Raw genomic sequence first — 22,924 nt, 5'->3', positions numbered from 1 at the left:
CTTTTCTGAGCTGCACACTGGGTAGGTAAATACTTGTACTTATTATGCAAGGACAACACAAACGGTGACTCATTAGCACGAACCACTGCAAGACTACTGTTGCAGTCTTATTTGGAGATGTTTTTGGAGTCTCATATTTAATGAAGACTTAAAATGAGGAAATAATCTTCACTAAGTCAGAGAATGCCTAAGCAGTGGAAGCTTACAGTGGAAACGTAGGTTTGGGTTTTTTTTTTTTTTTTTTCCAACTTTTTCCCCTCTAAATTCTTGTTATTCTATATCAGGTCTGTCACTGCTCTGAGCTTTAGCTGGAGCATGAGATATGAAATGTTGGAGCATAATGAGACAAATCAGCTATCCCTGCTTTGCATTTGCAAACGAGTGGTAAGCTCTAAGGATTCTAATTTATTGTTTACTTACCGTGATGCATGAGTGAATTGTAGTGTGTGAAATTGTATGAGGACAAAGTTTCTCTGCTGTATAGACTGTCTTCCTTTGTGACCTATGTGAGCAATGGCTCACTTTGGTCATTAGACCTCAGTGGTTTTTTTAATTTGTTTTTGAATAAAAGTAGAGAGGACCCGAATACTGCGTGGATTTTCAATGTCTTTTTAGTCAAATACTGATAAGTTGAGTCAATTGCATGTAGAACTTGATCAGTGTAATCCAACCAACTTCTGTTTCACTTCTGAATGAGTGATGTGTAATCAATAAAGTTTTTCAAATGCTTTCTGAGTCTGCATGAATCTGAGAAAGCTGTTCTGGGAAGCACCTAGTAAGCCAGTTAGAATTTGCTTTAAGTGATAGAAACCATGCACGCTTAAGAACTCAAATACAGCAATTAGACTATGTTGCTCTATATTTTCTCTATGGCTACCTTACATCTAATAACAGCACTGTCTCCCTGAAACATCCCAGAGTGATTGAACCAGGGAGGCAATACAGCAGTGAGTAGAAAGAGGGGGAGGGATGGTTTGCTGCTTTATCTAATCACAGAGAAGTTAAGCAGAATGCAGAAGTAAACTATTTGCGTGCCAAAAAAAACCAACCTAAAATGCGATGTACATATTCTCCATACTCCAGTGTTTTGAGGAAACTTACTGGTTCAAAATAGTCTGTCAAGATAAGTTTTGTTACTTTTTTTTTTTTTTTTTTTTTTTTTTGCTATTCTGCATCACTTGAACTAAAACCTAAAGCAGAGACAGCGCTGTTTTTGCTTCTGCATCTGTAATTCTAGCATTGTGCTGATTGTCCTATGGAATGGATCAAGTAGTTAACGTTCTGTTTTTGTCAAATATCTGAGTTGCTTTCACCACATTTGCTTCAGGCAAGTCCTGGAACAGGGGCACTTAAGAGCTGCTTTGAACCGTCTGTGTAGGCATCAGGTAATGCAGTCTATGTGGATTAACTTTTCTGAAACTTCCTTGTAGACAACTGTTGAATGTGTATGTGTGCACAATTAGTACATGGAAATGCTGTATTTCTTGTTTCTTGGAAGCTTATGGAAGAGGAAACGAAAGTTTAAAGTCATTTCTTCCTCTTATTCACGATGGTGGCTTTAAAATGGTTGTCCATTCTTAGCATTCTTATCAGCTCCATCCTGAAGGAAAGATCTAAAACAAAGTTTTTTTTTTCACCAGTGCCAAAGACCTTGTCTGTTCATGTCGTAACTTTTTACATAAAGTTGGTTGAACAAAACCAGAGAATTGTGGCCCTTGTTCCACTCCTTTCATGCTCTTTCCATCTGCACTGTACTGAAGCACACATAGCAGCATACTCTGCTGTAATACTCTCTCTTCTGCTTTCTTCGTCTTCTGTGGAAGCTTTCCTGATGCTCACAATGGGGAAGTGTGGCTCAATGGGCAGACCTGTGCACATAGCCTACTAGAGGACCACATTTCAGGTAATGCTGTTAGGTTTTTATAGATAGATCCTTTTAGCCAGTATTTATACCAATTGTTTGGCTTAGTTATAACTAAGAGAGAGAATCTGTTTTAACTACTTGCCTAATTGACATTTAAAGTACATATTTAATAAGAGCTCTAAATGCAACAAAAGAGTACTTTATCTGCAAATTGTCCTCTTCATTACAGCAGTGCCTCTTAAACCTAGGATGTCCATTTCACCCCTCCCTCTTAAGAGGAAGGCTCGTTTGATCTGACAAAAGAAAGCATCTGCATAGGCTGGAGTAGCTTTTGAAGACATTACACCTGTGGGTTTTCTCTTGAAGCTGTTTATCTTCTGATGATGCATATCTGTAGCTCTTAATTAAGACTTGTGGAGGTGAGATATAGAGCCAGCGCAAGCTAACTTGCTAGACTGATATTGGCCATATTAGAGATCATACAAAGGCAGTAGGGGGGAAAGACTCGGATCCTGTGAGGTTTAAGTGGAGATTTGAGGAAATGCAAAGAGAGCTGTCATTGGTTAGGGACAGGACAACTTGTGATGTCATCCACTGTTGCATTATTGTGAACTGCTTCATCTTCCCTTGCCTGTCTGTTTGTAGCTGGACCTCAAATGACCTCCATAAAGAGGTGAATATGTAGTGTGATGCTACAGATTGGCAAAGCAATGCTATTGGTGTATGAGAAAAGTTTTCCATTTTTTTCCAGTGTTAGCAGTGCTTTATGTCAATTAAACTTGTACTTATTTTAAGGCTTCTGTCTAGGCAGGAATCTTAGCATTGTTTTAGCTGTATGTTTAAGAAAGCTTTTTAAAGGTTATTTAAAGCTGTGGAAATTTCCAGGACGAGCATGCACACACACATGCTCACACAAAACTCTATTCTAATAGCTGCTTTGCAAGTAGAGAGAAATATGAACAGGAACCGCAGACATTTTGGATGTCAGCCTGTGAAATTTTCCACTATTTCCTTTAATAACATGCAGGCCTACTTATGTTGCTGGAATTTCAGTTAGGAGTTTCATTCTGACTAAAACTTCAAGCTACTTCTTGAGTGAATGCTCCCTGCAAATGTATTTTCATTAAAAAAAAAAAATAATCTGATGCATAAGGATGTGTGTAACCCAAACATGTGCTGGATGCCAGTGATTGATTATGTTAATCTTGCCTTCAATTTCTTGTTCTACAGTGTAACTGTTTCTATTACTGGCAGATCACTGTCAGGTGTTTCTTGCTTCCAGTTTTAATTTGACTAAGGACTGCCTGTTACTTGAGATCTTAATTGTCATTATCTTTGATCTACTGAAGGAACCAAGGTGCTAACAAAAATATCCTGCTCTAATCACATTCTTCTTTAAAACAGCTAACTTTTAGACCTGTTTACTGGCTATTTGTAAAATTACTGTAGCTTCATATGCATTGGTGGAAGTGAAACTAAAGGGCTTTCCAATTTCAGTCTTTTTTTCTACTTTGAAGCTCTTCTCAGTTAAATTCTTGTTTACAAAAAGGCTTCCTGACCTTTCTGCAAGAACTAGACAACTCTGTATGTTGAATGTGCCTTGTCTTTCTGTCGCAGCAGATATGCGTTGTTGACCTGTGTTGTTTTGTGTTAGAGCATAAAGAATCCCTGATGTTTTGGGTTTTTTTTTTTGTGCTGTGCTTAAATAGTGGAGTGAGAGCTAAAGTGATGTATTGTGAAAAAAGCAAGTAACATCGCAACAAACGGACTTCTGTGCAATACTAATTGAAAATACAAAATGAGAAGCCTTTAAATGCATTCCTGTGCAATGCTGTCTTCCTGACGCTGTGCACTGCACTTCCACAGCACCTCAGGCCAGTCAGGGCTATTGTGACTCCTTTCTCATACCTGTCGTCTTGCTCTAAGACTGGTGCTTTTGTAGTCAGCAAACTGATTCCATTGAATCAGATCTCTGAAGATTGCTGTTACTGTCCCTCGTAAGGAAGTTTAAAAAAAAAAAAAAAAAAAAAAAGAGGGGAAAGAAAAATGCCCCCAAGTCCCTGAACTCAACAAAACCCACCCAGCTATGTTGTGGCTTTCTGTTTACCCTCCAGTTCACAGATATAATTTCCAGTGCAAGGGAATAGAGGGGGTGAGACTCCAGTAGCCACAGTCTAGTAAAGTGAAAACCAAATGGAGGTCCTGTAAGATGCTGTCCCTGAAACTGTGTTATAAAAAGGAGAGATACAAGTGATACCTGGAGGTAGAAGTTCAACACCATTCATCTGTCTTGGAATTTTTACCAGGAAGAGTTGGTAGTTTTAATAATTACACATTATTTCTGACAGTTTTTGATCTATGGTATCAGAATTGGAAAATCATTTTCATTCAAGTCAGGAGGCATTCAGTAGATATATTCAGTGCTGTTCTGGAAGCTGGTGTTGAGAAACTTGCAAACACTTGGTATGGATTTGTTGCCAGTGTGGTGTGTATAGATATTACTGAATTATTGATCTGCTGAAAGGGTAAGTACTGCTATAATGCTCTTTTGAGGTAGAACTAATCTATCAGATCACTTCTTTAGATTTGGAAAATGAGTATCTTCATCTCATAGAGCCTAGTGTTGAAAGGCTTAACAGGTCAGTAGGATTAGAATATATTATGTTACTATTTGTTGTGAAAAGCTTTCTCTTGTTTGTTTCTCCTGTGCTGTTGAAGTTGGCTGATTCTTTGTAGGTGGTAAAGATTTCATGTCTTTAACCTCAATGCAGAACTCTAAGAACTATAAATATCTCTCGTAGTTGGTGATGCTTGTTTCTAAATGAACTGTAGCATCAGAACTTAATCTCTTGTTGAACTGTCATTTCAGATGCAGCTTTCACGTCTATAAAATTAAAATTGTGTTTTAAGTCTGAAAATTTGTTTTGTGGAGATGGAAACAAAATGAGAAAGAAGGTCAACAAGACAGTACAGAACAAAGTTTGTGTATGGATGTATCTTTATAGTAGGAGTGCTTTTCATGTCTAGTTTAAGCTGCTTCCAAAGTTAAGCTGTGCAGCTAGGTCACAGTAAATAACTACGCGCAAAGCTGAGGGCTGTTACAAATACGTTTCTGCTAAGAAGCTACTGTTAAATAGATACATACCCAGTGTTCATATGAGCCCTTCTCTAAATGAGTCTGTCTATGCTTGTATGCAGAGTGATGGGACTCAGGTCTATTTTAGGCTACAACCATCTTGGTGACACATTAATGAGAATTCATAAGATGATCGATCTCAAGTAATACTTGTCTGAGCCAGGGTAGCAGTGTTTGCAGGCCACCAAAAGAAACTTAGCTGAGGCCTTTTTGTTGTTACCTGTCACCAAAATAGCTGGTGTTCCTTTGGGTTGAGGGCATTGTGGAATGTTGTATTAATGTTGTCTGGGAACTTCCTTCTTGTGTTCTATCCATATTTTTTTTCTTTTTCAGTTGCATGTTAACTTTTATCAGTTCTTTTGAGGGTGAAATATAGGGTTCTCTAGCTTTTGCTGTATTTTCTTTAGTTTATGTGATACTGCAGCAATAAAGCAGTAGTACAATGTGTGATCCTTTCTGATAAAGTAATTAACTTGTGCAGGGACAGAGTAATATTGAAGTCCTCTCTTTTGTACTTTCTTTGAGCTATATTTGCATATACATAACAGATGTTACTTCATTCCAGGGAGCTAAAAACTACTGCTCGTGTACCTTCAGAGTAAAACCAAACCTCTTGTATCTTAATTGCACTGTTAGCTCTGCTCTCTCGGTGATTGCATTGTCTGCTCTTCTTACCACAGTGGGCAACGCTGCTCAAATTTCAGTGATTAGAAACCTCAGGTATTGAGTTCAGCAAACCAAAACACCATGATGCAGTTTCTTAGAAATACATGGCCAGACAGAAGGGAGCTCCTGTTAGTGGGTATGCTGACAGGTGCTGTAGTGTGAGCTTGTACCTTACTGTCTGTAGCACTGGAAGATGTGTGAACTCCGAACTATATGAAAAGGTTCAATCAGGCATCAGACTTCTGGATTTCACTGCCTATGTAAAAAAACCAAACACACCGCAGAGCACAATATCTGAAGATACAAATTCTACAGGTGTTGAGATCTCTGAAAGTGAGAGAATATGTGAAAGGGAGACGCAGATATTTCTAGGTAGTTCAAAATTAAATGGCGTGCAGCTCTTCTGGCAGGGGGACAGTGTGCTTTTATTCTTTCCACAACTTTGTTTTTAAATAGCTTGTTTTGAACAGGACCAAAAAAAAAAAAAAAAAAAAAAAAAAGATATTTAATGCTAATTGTGTGTTAACTCAGTATCATTTTTTTAGGTAATAAAATGAGATCTGTGTGAGTTTGAGTGGAGTATTGACAGATAAGTATGAAAAGTCTTACTGAGTGGCTGTGAATTAGATTGAGATATGTTTTAGGTAAGCGTTTCAGCAAAGGAGCATGCTCAGAGACAGCTTGTAATTCCTCACTTTCTGTGCTTCCAAAGCATTCTCTATTCAGACTTTCTTAAACTGAAGCACCCTACAATAGTGTATATTGTGTAGAAGTTGTTTCCTTTGAATTTCCCCTGTAAATTTGCCTAAACACAAGCTACATCATGAACTTCACAATTAGTAAGGTGTGTCGTTTGAATGGAGATGACATGTGGATGAAATTTTGTATTCTTCCCCCCTTGAAATTACAGAAAAACATTACTTGTTTTCTTTTTTGCAAATTCTTGCTACTTTCTTTCAAGCTATCTTAAAAAAAAAAAAAAAAAAAAAAAAAGTCCTTTTACTGCACTAACACTTGGTAAGTTGTGTTCTTTCTTGAAGTGTCATCTCTTGTAGAGTATATATAGTATTGCAGGCTTCATGGAGATCTTTTTTCACCTTTGTCCTTCTCTTTCTCCTGAGCAAAGATCTAGAGAGTTGAGAAAGCTTAGCAGGGTCTGTAGGTTAATTCCTTTAGGTTGCAGGTTAGGGATAGAGGAGCTCATCCAGGTTTCAGGGCAGATGCTTGACTGAATTAACTATGAACCAGTCTCTTGAGATTAGTGTTCAAAAGCCTGTTTTAAAGTGTATGTCCTCACTGGTAGCGATACCACTGGTACAGAGGCTGCACAAATGTTTTCCTTTATGGTAAGTGCAAACCCATGATGTTGGCTGACTTTCTCTGAGGCAGAGCACTCCTAACCCTTGTTTCTAATTAGAATACAGGAATGTTTTGCTTATGGTAGGATCTCTTGGATTCTATCTCAGCAATCTGTGAAACTTATCTGATCTGCCCCTTCTGTTGGAGTTTAGGGGAAAAGATGGGTCTTGCAAGTGCAGCTTAGTTTTAAAGTAAACTTTTATGTCTGACTGCTAGATTTCTGTAACTCACTACTTAAATATGCTCATTAATCGTTTAATGTTCATCATCTTTGAACGGGAGTGATTCTACTGACTATTTCCGTTAACTAGCGCTCTTCAGTTCTGTCTGTTTCATATTTATTTACATCTGAGACATCACCTGGCTCTGCCAGACCTCCATGAGGAGGTGGAGAAAAACTCTTTTGGGAAGCACTGTTAACTAATTCCAGGTTGGTTTCAAACTTGCTTCAAGCTGATGAGGTTGCTCAGGTGAAACTGGGAATATTCCAAGTGTGCAAAATATCCATTTTGTCTTCCCCTTTTGTTCCAAGTTGGACACAGCAAGGCGCCATAAAATTTGTATTAGAGAATTTAGAAAAAAATTAACAGGTTGTAATAGTGCAGATTTTCTTCACTCATTTGCCAACCTCAGGACTTCTTTGGATTAACACAGAGTAGAACCAACTTTCAGCAGTGTGTTATGTTAGCGTACTTCAACTCTTGCACTGTGTGGACTTGCATAGCCCCAGTTAAATGTATTCATATGGAGTATGCAGTGTCTACCACAGCACAGTTTGGTTTTATCTTTTTGAAAAAATGCTTAAGATAAAAAGTCTGACTCCTTCCTTCAATTTTGAGAGTGCAGTGCAGGATGGATGTGCCTGCCTGGTGTCAGCTGAGGATGGAGGCTTTGGTGGTGTTACCATGGCAACTACCTCTATGAGCTGTCTCAAGGTCACTCAGCAGTTGTAGCCTGGAGTGCTTGCTGCTTAAGTAAAACATCTACACCAAGCGTAATTCAGGAAATGATCAGTGCTTTGCAAAAGCAGCAGTGGTGATGCAAAGCAGTATTTTATTTTGGGTTTGAGGTTCTCTTTATTGTGTGTTTTAATCCATCAGATATTTTGAGACTCAAAGAATAAGCAGAGTGTAGTTGAAATGTAAGCTGTTGACATCAATTACGTGTAAAAATTGTCTTACTTGAATGCAAAACAACACGGAATTGATAGAAACTGAAAAACGTGGATGGAAGTTGGTGACCAACCCTAAAGCTTGTGGTGCCAGAACAACTGCCTACACTGGTGGAAATGTAGATGAGGTGATGAAAACTCTTATGCTAAGAATTCAGAGCTGCTTATGTTTAAGGGCTTCTGCTACAGGACATTCAGATTCATTCTTGCATCCAAGTCCTGCTCGGTATAATTTAAGGATTTCAAATACCCTAGGGGTATTTTCAGTCTAATGCAGAGCAATTCAGAAATAAGGAGTTGATTGTGAACTTGATCCTGTGTCTGAAGTTACAAGGCATCATACGCATACAAAAAATTGAATCAAGTAAGCTAACATTTCATTTGAATGAAAAAGTTCAGTTTCCTTGTCTTTGGATGGTTACCTGATGAGTAAATGAACAGTATTCGGTCTTTTACTTTGTGCTTTCTTCCCTGTCCTTTTTTGATTTGAACTTGGATTTCTTCTTTCTTCTTGCACCATTTGCTGCTGTGCTACTGCCGTAGTCCATGAAAACAAAGCCATTAGATCCAGCGTCCTTGGAGCACTGCTGGTGCTGCTCAGAAAAGCCAGGTGGGCTGATACTTCCATTTCATGGTTAGCAGGGTATGCATACCTCTAAGGAGGGAATAAAAATGTAAGACCTGAAAATAACAGTAGTCCAAACAATTGCTGTCCTCCTAGAGTAAAACAAGCCTAAGCTCCAGTAGGGGGTGGATAGGGTGTGGGTTATGTACAAATTAGTGGTAAAAGATTTTTAAGAAATCTCTACTATTATAGATGGTCTGTAAAAGATATTTTCCTAAGTGTCTTCATTTTCTTCTCCAAAGCATTCAATTTTAACACATTATATCATGAGAATACTAGCGTATCATTATAATGTGAGGTGATAGTAAGAAATGAAGTGTTTTCACCTGTGCCATGTAATAGAAGCTTCCAGAATGTGATAGAAAAGTCTTTTCTACATGATACAAAGTGGTGGCATATATAAGCACTTAGCTCCTTGACTACAAAATAAGCAGTCCTTGCTGACAGCTGAGAAATTACACATAGAGAAGTATTTACTGTGAGATTGGGGTTGGTGTTTGCATTACTAATTACCAGGACAATGTGAGCTCCAGGCTTACCACCCCAAAGCTCTCAGTGCAGTCCTGTAGCTGAGCCACCACAGCATGGGTCTCTGGGTCTGCTTTGTTAGCCTGTGCTGAGTACCAGGGTAAATCTGTCCAGATTTTTGAACTAGATTATTGCTGAATGCAACGTCGGGGCTGGTAGAAGGTAACTCCAAAGCTGCCTTGGATGTATTCAGGCAAATTTCAGTACAAGAAACCATCATAGAATGCATATCTTAATGTGCTTAAGAGGAGAAAGTCACATTTGTATTTCACTTAATGTGGGGGCTTCCTGAAAGTGGATAGGTTAGGGCCGTGAGTCAGCTCTGTTAAAAAACTGTTTTTTCTTCGTGGTTTGTTACAGTATATTGCTCCTGTTTAACAGCTCTCCAGGAGTTCAACAGAGAAGCAGCCGCTACAGCTATTAGAGCTTTTTTTGAGAATGCAAGTAGTTCTTATCATTTAACAAGATTAGATGAGCTAAGATGGCAGATAGTGACAATGTTTTGTTCAAGTGTATGTACTTGCATTAGGCAAAAGACTCAAGTTTAGCTATGCTAATTGCTTCAGCCACTAAAAACTTTGCAGTAGCAAAGCTGTTTCAACTTTCTAAATTAATACTTTAAGCAAAACCTTGGATGCTTTCCTATAGTCATACTAATTCCTCTGAAAGTTACTTGTTACGGATCTTTGCTATTTAGTAGTTCCAATTCAGTCTGGACTTTTTTTCTTAAATAATAAGAAACTTGCAAATCTTCCAGGCTTTTCTTTCTCACCAAATAAAGTGAGGTATTTCTGTAGCATTGCATACGAAAACCGATTCATTTAGAACAAGCTCCAGTATACTGGTGGGTTTTTTTTGTTTGTTTTTAAAAAGAAACTCACTCCATCAAACAAACAAAAACCCCAAAACACTATGGACCAAAAAAACCAAACTCACTGCCATTTTATTACTTGGATGAACTGGAGTATTTCTCTTCTGTAGTTACTCTGGCTTCATAGTGTCGACGGAATAATGTAAGTAACTGAAAGCCCTGTGAGATCCTGGCAAAGTCAGCTGAAACAAAGGTATAGATAGGAAACCAAATAGGAAAAGTAAGCCCTCCCTCCACAGACCAGTACCAAAAAGAATGAACACAACTGAAAAATGGTTTGTTCTAACTTGTTTCGTGTGTTAGTGCATTTCTAGCATATTCACTGTAAATCAAAGACTTCACCTCTAGAGCTGAGATTCCACAAACTTCTTTGGCTTTTCTCTGTATGTGTGCAGAGAAGGTCCTCGTACATTTCAGCCTTATATTCAAGGGCCTGAGGGGGGTCCTGGGGTAGATCTAGGTAATTACTTAAGTTCTTACTAGAATTCTAGCCACAAACAGTCTTAACTAGTATTTTATAGGTGAAAGAATTTGTATTAAGACTCATTACATAAATTGTATAGAATGTGATGTGACACATTCAGCTCTTATAAGACTATTCACCAATTGAGCTTAGCAAAAATACTTAGTAATAGGGGAAAAAAAAATGTACAAATGGCTCCCTTTTTTTTCCCCTAATCAATTTGTCTCCAACCTAGCAGGCTTTGTCTTATTCTGACTGTAAGAGAAGCTCACTGAAAAGTCTGCTAGAATGCCACCTAGTATGGGACTCCATATGGTGAATGCTTTCAGTCATAGAATGTACCTGGCACTGCAATGGACTGCCCGGGGAGCCTGGGGGTGTTCAAGGAAAGGCTGGATGTTGTGTTGAGGGACATGGTTTAGTGGGAGCTATTGGGAATAGGTGAACGGTTGGACTGGATGATCTTTTAGGTCTTTTCCAACCTTGGTGATTCTACGATTCTACCTCTACTTGCCGAAGCTAGAGAAATAGAAGGCCAAAACACAGATGAAGTGTCAAATAAAGCAAAGAATACAGAAGTGCTTAAATGCCTTTAGAAGCTGTATTTTTTCTTGTTTTGAATTTAGATATTTTCTTTTTCTTCCATTTGGGATAATTTGTATATTCTCTTCTTGCTCCCTCACTTCCAGATGTGACTAAAGTTGCTCCATGCAAAAGTTAACTGCCACACTTTTCAGTTTCTCTGTCTATGAAGTTACTGCTGCCCTGTTAGAAATGTGAAGTTCAGGATTAGTGTTTACTGCTCCAGAGCAGAAGTTTGTTTAACCCCCTCAGAGAAAAGTTACTGCTTACTAAACGTACAGGAGGTCAGCAATTGCTATTAGTCTGAAAGCCTTCTGTATCTGACATAAGCGTATTAATGTGCAGTGATTTCTACCAGTGCTCACTGTGTCTCTAGGAAAAACAGGTATTTCATAAACCAGAATTTTAGGTCAGACATCCTCTGTAGCACATCTGTAGGGAAAAAAAGAAAACTGATTTACAGAACTAGCTAAAGCAAAGCATAGTCTGCACTGCAAGTACACTGTCATGGAAGTGATTAAGGACTGAAGCGAGCACATGGCAAGTTTTCACCACTCTTAGCCAGAGTCTGGCTTTGTCTCTAAATGTGCTTCTGCATTCAACTTTGAATCTAGAATTGGTCCCAGCATACCTTCCAGACGTGGCTGGAGCAGGAGTTCCTGGGGGCATTCCTGGCACTGCTCCTGGAAGTGATGTCACTGGTGGGCTCAGGGTGTGGGAATCAGTCCCGTGAGGAACTTCAGAGGCTGTTGTAGAAAAACTTATAGATGTGGTTATTGGCATGTATCTAGAAAGGCTCCTGGAAGTCTGCCCACAAAGTCGTAGGATCATGTTGATTCTATGTGATGATTTTAGACGTGAAGATAGAAATGGATAGAGAAGTAATTCCAGAAATCATTTTTAGTTTGTAGAGGTGGTGCTGGAAAATGATCCTAAATGTGGTGCTAGATCTGACTCAGAAAGCAATAGCTGAGAAACAGGTTCTTAGTGTTGTAACCACTTGCCAAATTTGGTTATTTTTATTGTCATTGTTACAATTCCTGTCTGAGTTTGGGACCTCATTTTGAGCACTTCACTTTTCTCTTAGCAGCTAAAAAGATGCTGGGTTTTGTTAGTGTTCTTTGGGATCCAATGTTTTCTTGCCATGCGTGTCAATTCTTGAATGAGTTCTGCCTTCAGACAAGGTTGTATATGGTGTGGATCAGGTACTTCCATGTGCAGGAGTGCACAAAACCAGTTTGTTGCCTTTCAAAGATAAGCACATTCTCATGCTTCTTCCCTATTTCTTAGTATATTTGAAACGCAGATGTGTCTTAGGATGTTGTTCTCAAAGGTGTTGTCTTCCTTTCAGATCATTATTATGTAAACTTTATTTTTTCCTAATAAATCAATCACGAGACTGAGTTGCCTCGGCCTTGTGAAATGCTTTTAAAAAGCATCTACAGCAAGTCCCACAGCAAGTCCTACTGCAGTGTGCGGAACTTCGCTGTTACAAAATTACACCAAACGGGGTTGTTCCATTACTGTCAGGCTATGGGAATGTAAGGCTACCTTTCTCTGTGAGCTACAGAGTTCTTTTGTTGTTGTTGTTTTAAAGTTTTGTAATGAAACTTAAGCACTCAGTGATTATGAAAAATATCAAGCAATTAAGTACTGCTTCGTTAAGCGATTAATAACTGTTTATTTGATATACTGTGGCAGTGGGAGATTTAGCTCTCTGGGTCTAACTAACTTTTGTTTGTTGAGCTAAAAAATGTGTTTTGTAAGCACATAAATTCCTAGCTGCAGCTAGGAAGCTGACTTGCTATAGCAACTTATTTATTAAGTTACTGCTAATGAGCAAGGACTTGACTAAAGTTAAAAATAGAGCACATTGAACTTGACGTGAACCTTAATATCTTTTCCAGCTTTTACAAGGATTGTACTGTGAATTGTGTATTGTTGGTTTCTCAGTGGTTGAAAGTATTGAAATAAACAGTGTATTATGAAATAAAGCCTCTGCCATTGCTTTGTTTACATTCTGAATACTTTATCTAAATGCTTCTTTATAAATTTGATGGCAAGTTCAAATGTGGACGCAGGATTTCTAAGTTGTATTAAGAATTGATTTTTAAAGGCAGAATACATTGTTGAAGACAACTGAAATGTCTTTATTATGAAAGTCTAAAACAAATGTTTTGTTTACTTGTGCATTGGATAAAAGTGGTGCGGTAGATCAGCTATTTCACTGCAAGGTGTTTGTTAGTAGGGTCTCAAAGTTGTTTCTGTGTTTGAGCTTGGTTTTGCGTGGATCTTTATTTTGCATTGTACAAATTCATTTACTGATTTAACTGCCAATTTATTAATTAATTTATAGATATGCTGCGCTGAAACAATTTTGCAAAGCCTACTGCATAAAGATTTGCCATATGAAAGAAGTATAGTGGACTTAGAAGTACAAAGATTAACATCAACTCTATGGAACAATTTCTGAATTAAAAATGATTCATCAGCACTTCAGCTGTTTTTTCCTTTTTTTTTTTTTTGCTTAAGATTACAAGACACCCATATAGTATAACACTGTGTATCATGGAAGAGCAACAAGAAAAAAGTGTTTTGCTCTTCACTCGTTTCATTTTTTCCTCTTCATTATCTGGTGGTGAAGTTGAAAATAAAAGAAAGGAATTTTCAGTTAGTGTAGAGCTTAACTGCAGAACTTGCTGCCACTGAATATTGTATTGATTCTCATGGGTTCAAAAAGAAATCCATTTGCTCATAAAGGAGAAATCCAGCTCCTGGGAAACTCAGTCCTTCAGAACCAGGAAATTTCTAAACTGGGGAAGTTTGAGAGTATGCACAAACAGTGACATGCTTACCTTGTTCTTTTTAGGCATTCCTACCAGCTTCTGTTGGAGAGAGGAGACTGCTAGGTAAGTCTTGTCTTTGACTTGATTCTCTGGGCTACTTTGATTTGTGAGAAGTGACCAAGAGAAAACGCTGATGTTTAGGGAATTTGGAGGGGGGAAGATAATTACAGTTCTCTTAGAAAAATAAGACTTACGGCTTTTTGGTTGTGGGTTTTTTGTTTTTGTTTTTGTTTGTTTTTTTTAGCTATCTGTATGGTGTGCTCTCTTACACCTCCTCTAAACTAAACTTGAGGAAATGTCTGGTATGACTTTGTGTTTATGTTCAGTGGGATCTAAGGCTAACGTAATTGTGGGGATATCTGGGCCATGAAAGAATGTTGTTGCATTTTATAGAATGTTGTAGTGGGATGAAGTGCTAGCATCCTTCTGTGTATATATTTGCTTTTAGTTCTTAATTTCATGTCACTGATGCCAGCGTTTTCTTCTTAAAGAGGCAATGATGTAAATTCTTTTCTCAGAACAGTTATTCTGAAACAGTGGTGATGAAATGAAATTTGTAGCTCAAACTGTTTGGGCCCAGAGCGTTGTGTTGCGTATCATCAGGGTGTGGTTTTGGTTTCTTGGTCATAGCTATGAGTGTTAACCCATTTAGCCTTCAGTACTCCAGGAGATTAGAGTGTTAAGTTTGTACTTGTTGTTGTTGATTAGTGAAACTGATAGCATGTGTTGATATCCTATTCAGTGAAATTTTGCTCCTTGAAAAGGAAGCACCTTCTTCATGGTAGTATCTTGTAATAAGTTCAGCCTCTTCTCTCTGCAGTTTAGCAGGGTGCCCTGTGATAATATTCAGTGACCTTGACTTGGTTAGAGTAAGGGAAAGTCAGAGCAAAATGAAGAAAATGAAAAGAGACAGTAAAGGGAAAACCTTTTGGAGAATGTTCTCTGTTGCATTGCCTCTCCTCTAAGCACAGAAAACTGTTTTGTTTCAGGTAGCTGCACTCGTTAAAATGTTCTTAAGTAATGATTTACAGACAAATGCCACACTGAGGTAAATAGTATGTGGTGGAGAGAAGAGATAGGTAACTTTTGCTCTTGGCTGGATGGAGACATGTCTAAGCATGCTGTCTGACATAAATCTGCCTACAATGAAAAAGCCTAAATTATGGTATTGATATTCAGACAGAATCACTGACATCAGATTTAAGTTTTGTATGTTCTTCAGTTCCCTCCATGCTATACTCTGTTTATCCTGTTACTGTATACATGCTGTCAGTTACAGCCTTCACCTATGTCGGAATGTGGTGGAAGCCAAAGTGTTGGTAAGGTTTTGAATTTTTTAATGTATGTTTATGTATGCCAAAAACATTTAGCTATCTTTAAACAGAAAATATTAAAGCTATACCATGCCTGGAGATAGTAATAGTGGCTTTTCTATTAAAATCTATTTTTTAATGGGGCTTGGGGATACAAAATTCTGACTCTGTACATAAACAACTCCTTTATTTTGAGTTGCATGTCAGCATGCTGTACTGTCATAGAAATGCAGTCAGTGTAGTGTTTGGTGGCAAGAAAACATTATCAACTGTGCTTGATAGGTGATGTATTCCAGTTTATGGCATAAATGTATGACTGATGCTAATCACTTAGCTGTTGATATGCTTAGCAGACTCTAATAAAAACCTCCCTGTATCTGGGTGTGTGAGAATGGTTTTAAAGCTTAGCATCAAATCAAGCTTCGGATTGTCTGCAAAACACATGAAAACTTGCTAGAAGAGAACATGTTTAAATTATGGTGGATACATTTCGGATGTCCTATTAGCAAACATGCTCAAGAGAGGTGTAAGGGTTTTACTGAATGTAAAACATGATTGTGTTGGTCTGGTGTGGGAACTAAAGATGCAGTGCAGTTAAGAAATAGCTCTGTCCTGGTGTTTCTTCTAGTGCACTGTATAAAAATATATAAAATTGCTTCCTAATGTTGTGAAACTACTCAACTATTTGGCCATTTATCTATAAAGAAGGAAGCAAGTGGATCTGTAACAAAGCATTGCAAATGTTTTTGGCACTTAAGGGGGAAGGATGTGATCTGGTCTTCCGTTTTTGGCAGTCACTGAGCTCTTGTATTAACTTCCAAAATGGCTGCGGATCTTCCTAAAATTACTTGGAATTTCTGTGCTAATGATGAAGCGTTATTTTGGAGAATGCTGCAGGTAAACATCAGTGTTTAAGTGCCGTTTGTATAAACAATAAGGAACATAACTGATTTTTTTTTGATTGGTAAGCAACTATTGCAAAAATACTTGCTGTAGGAATCCTTGAGAGGGTAATGAGAGATTTATTGTAAAATATCATCTTAAAGTTAAATATTTTTGGCAGAATATGGGGGAAAAATAGAATCAGGATCTTTTTATACAATGGAGTTGTATCTCTAACAACTACTATATTTATGAATATCTTTTGTGTGATGAGAATGTTAATGGATTTAGGCAAAATCTAAAGATGGAGAAGATTACTAAAAACATCTTGTGATTAAATCAATAGCAAGAAGAATGTGGTAACAATCCTTGGAATTAAGGCAAAGTGAGATTAATTGCAAAGCTCTTTGTCCTAGTAACCCATTATAGTGGTATCTGTTTCTCACTGGGCTGCAGTATGTAATTGTCTGATGATAATGTTTTACTGGTAATTGTAGACACGATGCTAGCATCAATCCAAAGCTTTCTAACAATGCCGAGGCTGTCTTGAGAATTTTGAGCTCTTTGAAAATGGGTATTTACCTTGTTGCAGGTAGTGAATCCTGCATCTTGTCCTTCTTCTGTAGGACTCAGAGGTGAGTCTGTAGCACCTCGTTGAGTGCAGTTTTTCCATTTTGTATAGTATTAAAGAAAGACGCTGACCCTTCTCAGCTCAGTTCTTAAATAATCCCTGAAGTGTAACATTTTAGGCTAGCAGTGATACGTAAAACAGAGTTTTCATGTTTTGCAGTAAGTTTTAGCAGTTTAAGATGTAACTTGTGTTACAGTTGTTGCTGTATGGATGATGGGTGATATTTGAAATACAGTAAGATGACCTGGCTGTGCAGTGGAGAAACAAATTTCTAACTTGATTATGATTCTGTTATGTTCTTAATTTGTGGTACAGTTGAAGGTACTCTACTAAGCTTTGATCTCTATGAAAATGGAAATATTGTAAGATACCTGAAAACAAGCAGAGGAAAGGCTATTTTTAATGGAACAGGCAGATTTGTTATACCATGGGCACATAACTGTCGCTTCAAATTCTGAATGCTGAGCATTAACGTTGAGCTAAATGAAGGCCTCTTGCTACCATACCAAATGTACTGTGTCTGAGTACACTCAAATTTAGTTAGGGATGTTAATTACAGCACTGAGCTAGAAATGCCTCCATGTTTCCAGGTAAATTGTTTTAGAAATGTCATTTTTGCATTAAGGAGTTCTACTTCTTACTCTTTACAGCGAAGCAAAAATATCATGTAAGCACTGATGCTGTGCATGGAAAACTAAACTTTTTTGATTTCATCTGTTCTGTGACTTCCTTTGTTTTCATTCTCTAATCTTGTAGCACCTCTTCAAATTTAAGTTATAACAAAAAGTTATAGCAAATCATTAACAACATTATGAGATTAGACAGTAACAACCGAATATCAAAAGCAAGGGGAATGTGTTGTGTGGCTGTTCTTTTCATCCTCAATAGCACTCTAACACATCAGACATTTCACTCCCATTGAAGCCAGTTTGTGAGTCCATGCATACCTAACCTGAAAACCTCTCATGGGTGGCTCTCTTCCCTCCCGGCCTTTTGCCCACAGCAGCCAAATACTTTTGGAATTAAATCTTTTTTTTTTTTCTTGTTTGGTTGTGGATTTCTCATCCACAGATTTGTGGTGTTCTGGTTTGGTTTTAAACAAACTTTGTACTTCATATTTGAAAATGAGAATATATCCAAAGCTTTGACTAAATTGAGTTGTTCTACAGTGTTAAATAATACATTAACTGACGTTGATTCTGTAGCTTAGTTCCCATGCAAATGCATGAATAAATGTCCATAAGTTCTGCATCTGCTGAGTAGCAAAATGTGCCTAAGGCAAGTCAGTGTGATTTATAGACTGTATTTCTTTCCAACTCATGTGTTGCTACCCCCCTGTTGGCTGGTGTAAATATTTCCAGAAGTTAAATCAGTGATTAAATGCCATTTTAAAATCTGCTGTGAATGAGGAGTCTTAATTGCAAGCTATGATCTGTGATGACCAAGACTGCGTAGATCTGTCTTGTTTACTCCTCATAGGAAAAGAAATACTTTGAATGGAATTGAAATTCCCTATGTACTCAAGTTGGGTGAAGGCAAAGTTAGGATACAGGTCCTTGACAGAAGTAAGCTCTCCATTATGAGAGACCATAACCAGTCACTGTGAGAAAGCAAACATGATTGTAGAAGTAGTAATGCACCTTGGAGATGATATGAGGCATGAGCAAGTAAAATAGCAAGAAAAATGTCTGTGAATTGATAAGTAACAGTTCCATAGAGTCTAACAGGCAGCTGCACAGCAACATGTTGAATTATGTGTGGTTGAAGGAAGAAGAGTTGAGGGTTGGAGTTGATGGTAGTATTTTAAGTCTTCTGAATTACCTCAAACTTAATATTTTCAGCTTAACTTTTTGTATGGCTTTAAAAAATGCATGGAAAAATTACTGGAGTTTGCCATTATGAGATGCTGAGAATATATCTGCTCTGTTTGCCAACAAGGTTGTCATATGGAATTCCACAGAGCTATTAATGCCACTTTGGCCACTGGATTGTGTGCTTTCTACATCAGCTAGCCATTAGAGGGGAAGGAAAGTAACGCTTAGTTGCACTGTCCGACCTATCTCCTGTCTCAGCTGGGAACAGGAATGGGGCTGCAGCCATTGCTAAGCCCTTCAACTGACTGATGCCTCCTGTTCTGTGGGTGCTGCATATGGGTGGGGCAAATTAACCTGAAAAAATGTCCCATCTCACTGGCTGCTGTGCTGCCAGGTACTTCAGCTGCTGCATATCTGGCAGGCTTATAGGCAAGCTGCTCTTGGTCTTCATTATATGATGATAAAGCATGTTCTGTCCTGTCAGCGTGGAGGAGCTGTGCAGTGACAAAGCTTGCTTGCCTGGATAAAATACTTGAGGATCTTGGCAAATGACTTTAAGCAAAACTGAGCATGTGCAGAGGCTTGAAGGCTCTTACATCTGTGCAGATGGAACATCAAAGCAGCAAGATGAAGTTTAGCTTGTTTTGAGGTTTGATCAGTTTCTCTTCTAAAACCTTTAACTTCTCAGACTGAATAGAAAGTTATATTTTCTTCAGTGTAATTATCCTCTCTTTTAAAACGTCTGAATCAACTTTATACAAATCTTTCACCAAAAGTAATTTTGAGGGGTGTGTGTGAGAGATGATTGTTAAAGAATAAGAACAGGCTTCTGTGATGGAAAATGTTAGGCATCCTTAACCACAGTGTCTGCATAGGTAATGATATGCTTCAGTATATTTTCCTATTTCAGGCAAAGATGCCTACCCAAAACCAACAATGTTCATTCTTTCTACTACATCAGTTTGTTGAAATTAGCTTCCATTCAGCAGATCCTCCTAATTTTAGCCTAGTATGAAACTTCAGTTGCAATGCTGAGTATATCGAGACTGTTTTAATCATAAAGCATGTTAAGTTGTGCATGTTCATAAATACAGTCAGTGGGGCCCATTTCCTAAATGCCCTTGTGGAGAATGTCTGTTGGTGTGTGGTTTTAAACATTTACCAGCAATCCTTTCTCTCCCTCACCCTCTGTTTGCTAACAGCGATTGTAAAATCTTATTCGTGCACAAAAAGCAAAAATAACATGCACTTTTGGTGCAGGTCTTATTTTCATGACCTGTTTGCTTTGTGTCTGGAAGTTGAAGAAATTACATCTGTTTGCCTTTGTGCATAATACAATTGTGGCATAGTTTTAAAATAACTTCTTAAATACCTTTAATATTATAGGTGAACACAGCTAATTTCTAATTGAGTTTATGAACAGCAGGTATAGTCTTCAGAAACTAGAAACAAGCATATGCTGCTGACTTACAGGAAAAGCTTGCATGCTTTTCTCAAATGTACTTTTCCTAAATGGAGTCAGAATAATACAGTGTGGACTGGGTGGAGCCTCAGAGTCTCAGTAGGATTGAGACATGCTGTTAATTCAAGGGCAATCTCTTATTAGCTTCATCAGCTATATAATGAAATGTATGGAATTAAAAAAAAAAAAATAGATATTAATGGCAATTATGTGTAAAGTTTAGTAAAGGGTCCTCAGAATTGTTCATAATTACAGGCATGCTGGTGCATCATTTTGTATCTTTTTGCTTGAAAACATGATTATACATGGCTTTAGTTAACTGATTGCTTATGTGGAGATCTAGTAAACATTTCTAAATATTACTCAAGTTTTGTAATTAATGTATTTTTGGAGACTGTGTCAGAAATTGCCAGTATCTTCCCATCCCCCAGCTCTCAAGCTTAGAGGAGTCTAGTTTGCTTGCAGCTGCAGTGGTAGGCATCTTTCAGGAAGTGACCTTGGCTTGTATTAATCAAATTCAGAACACACAGAAAAGCTTCTTGGTAACATGCTGACTTGATGTAAAATTTTATAGCATCCATTTTCTTTAAAAATGAGGCCATCTTATAAAAAGGGAGCTTATTTCTGATACCTCAATTTAAATGACTTTCCCGAAAATACTTGGTATTTAAAGAAACTAAAATAACAAAAATATACTCCTGTTTTTACTGAGAGGAAAATACCTTTTTATATATGTAATAAGTCCTAAATTGCTCTGGCAAAACTGTATTTTAGCCCAGATAAGCTATGAAAATAGTGCTATTTGATAGCTATTTTTCATTGGTCTCTTGTCTTTTTTGAATTAGCGTAGAAAAGGTCTGTAGTAGGGCATGATCTTAATCAGCTAAGATTCTCATGATGCATTTAACTTTCTGACTTGATGCATTCTAATCACTTACTGTATCTTTTGTTAGCAGCTCTCAAACAACCTCGTGGTTGCTGCCTCGAGCTGTTGTGCCTATTTGCATAGATTAAGAATCTGTGCCTGTTCAAGAAATCCTGTTGTATTCCTGACACAGCTTTGAAGAGTGTGCGATTTCTTTCACACACCCCAAACTATTGTGCATGTTAAAATGGAAGACTGTTTGTAGGAGTGTCTGTTATGCCTTTATCCTTCTTTGGAACCTATGCAGGGGGCTGAGACCAGAATATCCTTTGTCATTATGAAGTGCTGTGAAAGTCTGAAGGTCCATGAGTAAGATAATTTACCAATTTTCAAACTGCAGCTTTCTGGACAATTAGTAACAGCTGCCCCTGACTACTGTTTTTTTTTTTTTCTTCCTCCCCCTGGTTGTCATGAGCATTATCTTGAACAATCTGCTATCTGATTTTAGTGTTTGAAAAACTTGAGTTCTGTCTTATCGGCTATTTTCAGCATAAACCTCTTCTGTATGCTGGTGGATTATTTACTCATTTTACCTCTTCATATTGTATTCTGATTTTGTTAATCTATCTTCAGCATTGAGAATCTGAGTGTGCTAACATACTTGTTCTCATGTGTCTTCTGGCCTCACTGTTAGCTGCTTGCTTTGGATAACTTAATTCCTCATTGTCTTCCTTGCAAACATCTGCCATTGACTTAACATTTTAGTTGCTATCAAGTCAGAGTTGCCAATCATTTACTTAGATCTCTATGTAACCCTACCCCTTTCTGAATTTTTTGAATGTAGTCTTAGGTTACTCAACCTTAACAGATTTTACGGCATGTTTTGCATGCTTTTATTATTTTCTATTAACGCTCTGGACTGAGAACTCTTCATCTGTATCTCCCTTTGGAATGCTTTTAGCCCTTTCCCATAGTACTCAAGGCGAAGGGGTGATACATCTGTTGCTCTTTGCTTAAGTGTAGCTGATGCTGACTTTCCAAGTTGAAGTGGACTGCAGAATACAATTGTAGATTGCTATTCCCATGCTGTTCAATATTTGCCATCTTCAGTTTTAATCTCTTGGCAATTGATGAAAACATTGATCTCAGTAGATTTTTTTTTTTTGTATCCCATCACAAACCAATGCACTGAGACAGTAGTTCCTGTGACAAAGCTGCATTGCTAGTGAGGATATTCTGACTTTCAATCCATTGAAAATTGAAGCCTGAAATTCTGATTAGAAGAATTCTGACCAACTAGAAGCACTGACACAGATTGGGTGCAGACAGTGAAACAAAAAGGCTGCCCTACATTCTTCTCTAGCTCCCTAATCCTAAAGTGATTGGAGGCTAGGATGCTTATAGTCTTTTTACCTGCCAAAACAAGGAAACATATAAACTGCCTCCCATCTGGACAATTCAGATTCATTTCTGCTTCTGGGGCTAGGTGTGAGTTAACCCTCAACAACTTCAACAATTAACTCCATCCAGCCAAAACGAGAGCTCTAGGCACTTGCTTATGAGTGAGAACTGACATATCTAAATGGTGTAGGTGCTGTAGGACAGGAGTTTGTATTCACGCTGAGTTATATCACAACTTCTTATTTTAATAGTCACTAAAACTTATTCTGGGCAGCAAAACGATGTTACACATAAGCAGGACTCGGGTTCACGTTCAATGGGATGCTACATTAACTGCAGAAGGTTCCCTTATTTGCTTCCAAGGATAGGCTCTAGCGTTCGTTTGTAAGCATCTTGGTGTGCAAGGCTGGAGACGTGAGAAGGAGCCACCCCTGCACCGTGCTCT

At 37.9% G+C, this 22,924-nt stretch overlaps 1 protein-coding gene across 7 annotated transcripts in view; it reads left to right on the top strand.

Moving 5' to 3' along the window:
* Positions 1 to 22,924, top strand: part of NCOA3 (nuclear receptor coactivator 3) — a 75,932-nt gene that overhangs the window by 5,555 nt on the left and 47,453 nt on the right. For all 7 annotated transcript variants that reach the window (XM_042832341.1, XM_042832340.1, XM_042832339.1 and 4 more), the window contains exon 2: positions 14,135 to 14,174. The gene's annotated coding sequence lies outside the window, so the exon portion shown is untranslated. The remainder of the gene's footprint in view (positions 1 to 14,134; positions 14,175 to 22,924) is intronic.

The sequence above is a fragment of the Centrocercus urophasianus genome, unplaced genomic scaffold (assembly GCF_019232065.1).
Source record: "Centrocercus urophasianus isolate 14NV4802_14NV808 unplaced genomic scaffold, USGS_Curo_1.0 seq_38, whole genome shotgun sequence".
NCBI lineage: Eukaryota > Metazoa > Chordata > Aves > Galliformes > Phasianidae > Centrocercus > Centrocercus urophasianus.
Note: the sequence above shows the minus strand (reverse complement) of the source record. Positions and strands in the feature narration are given on the sequence as shown.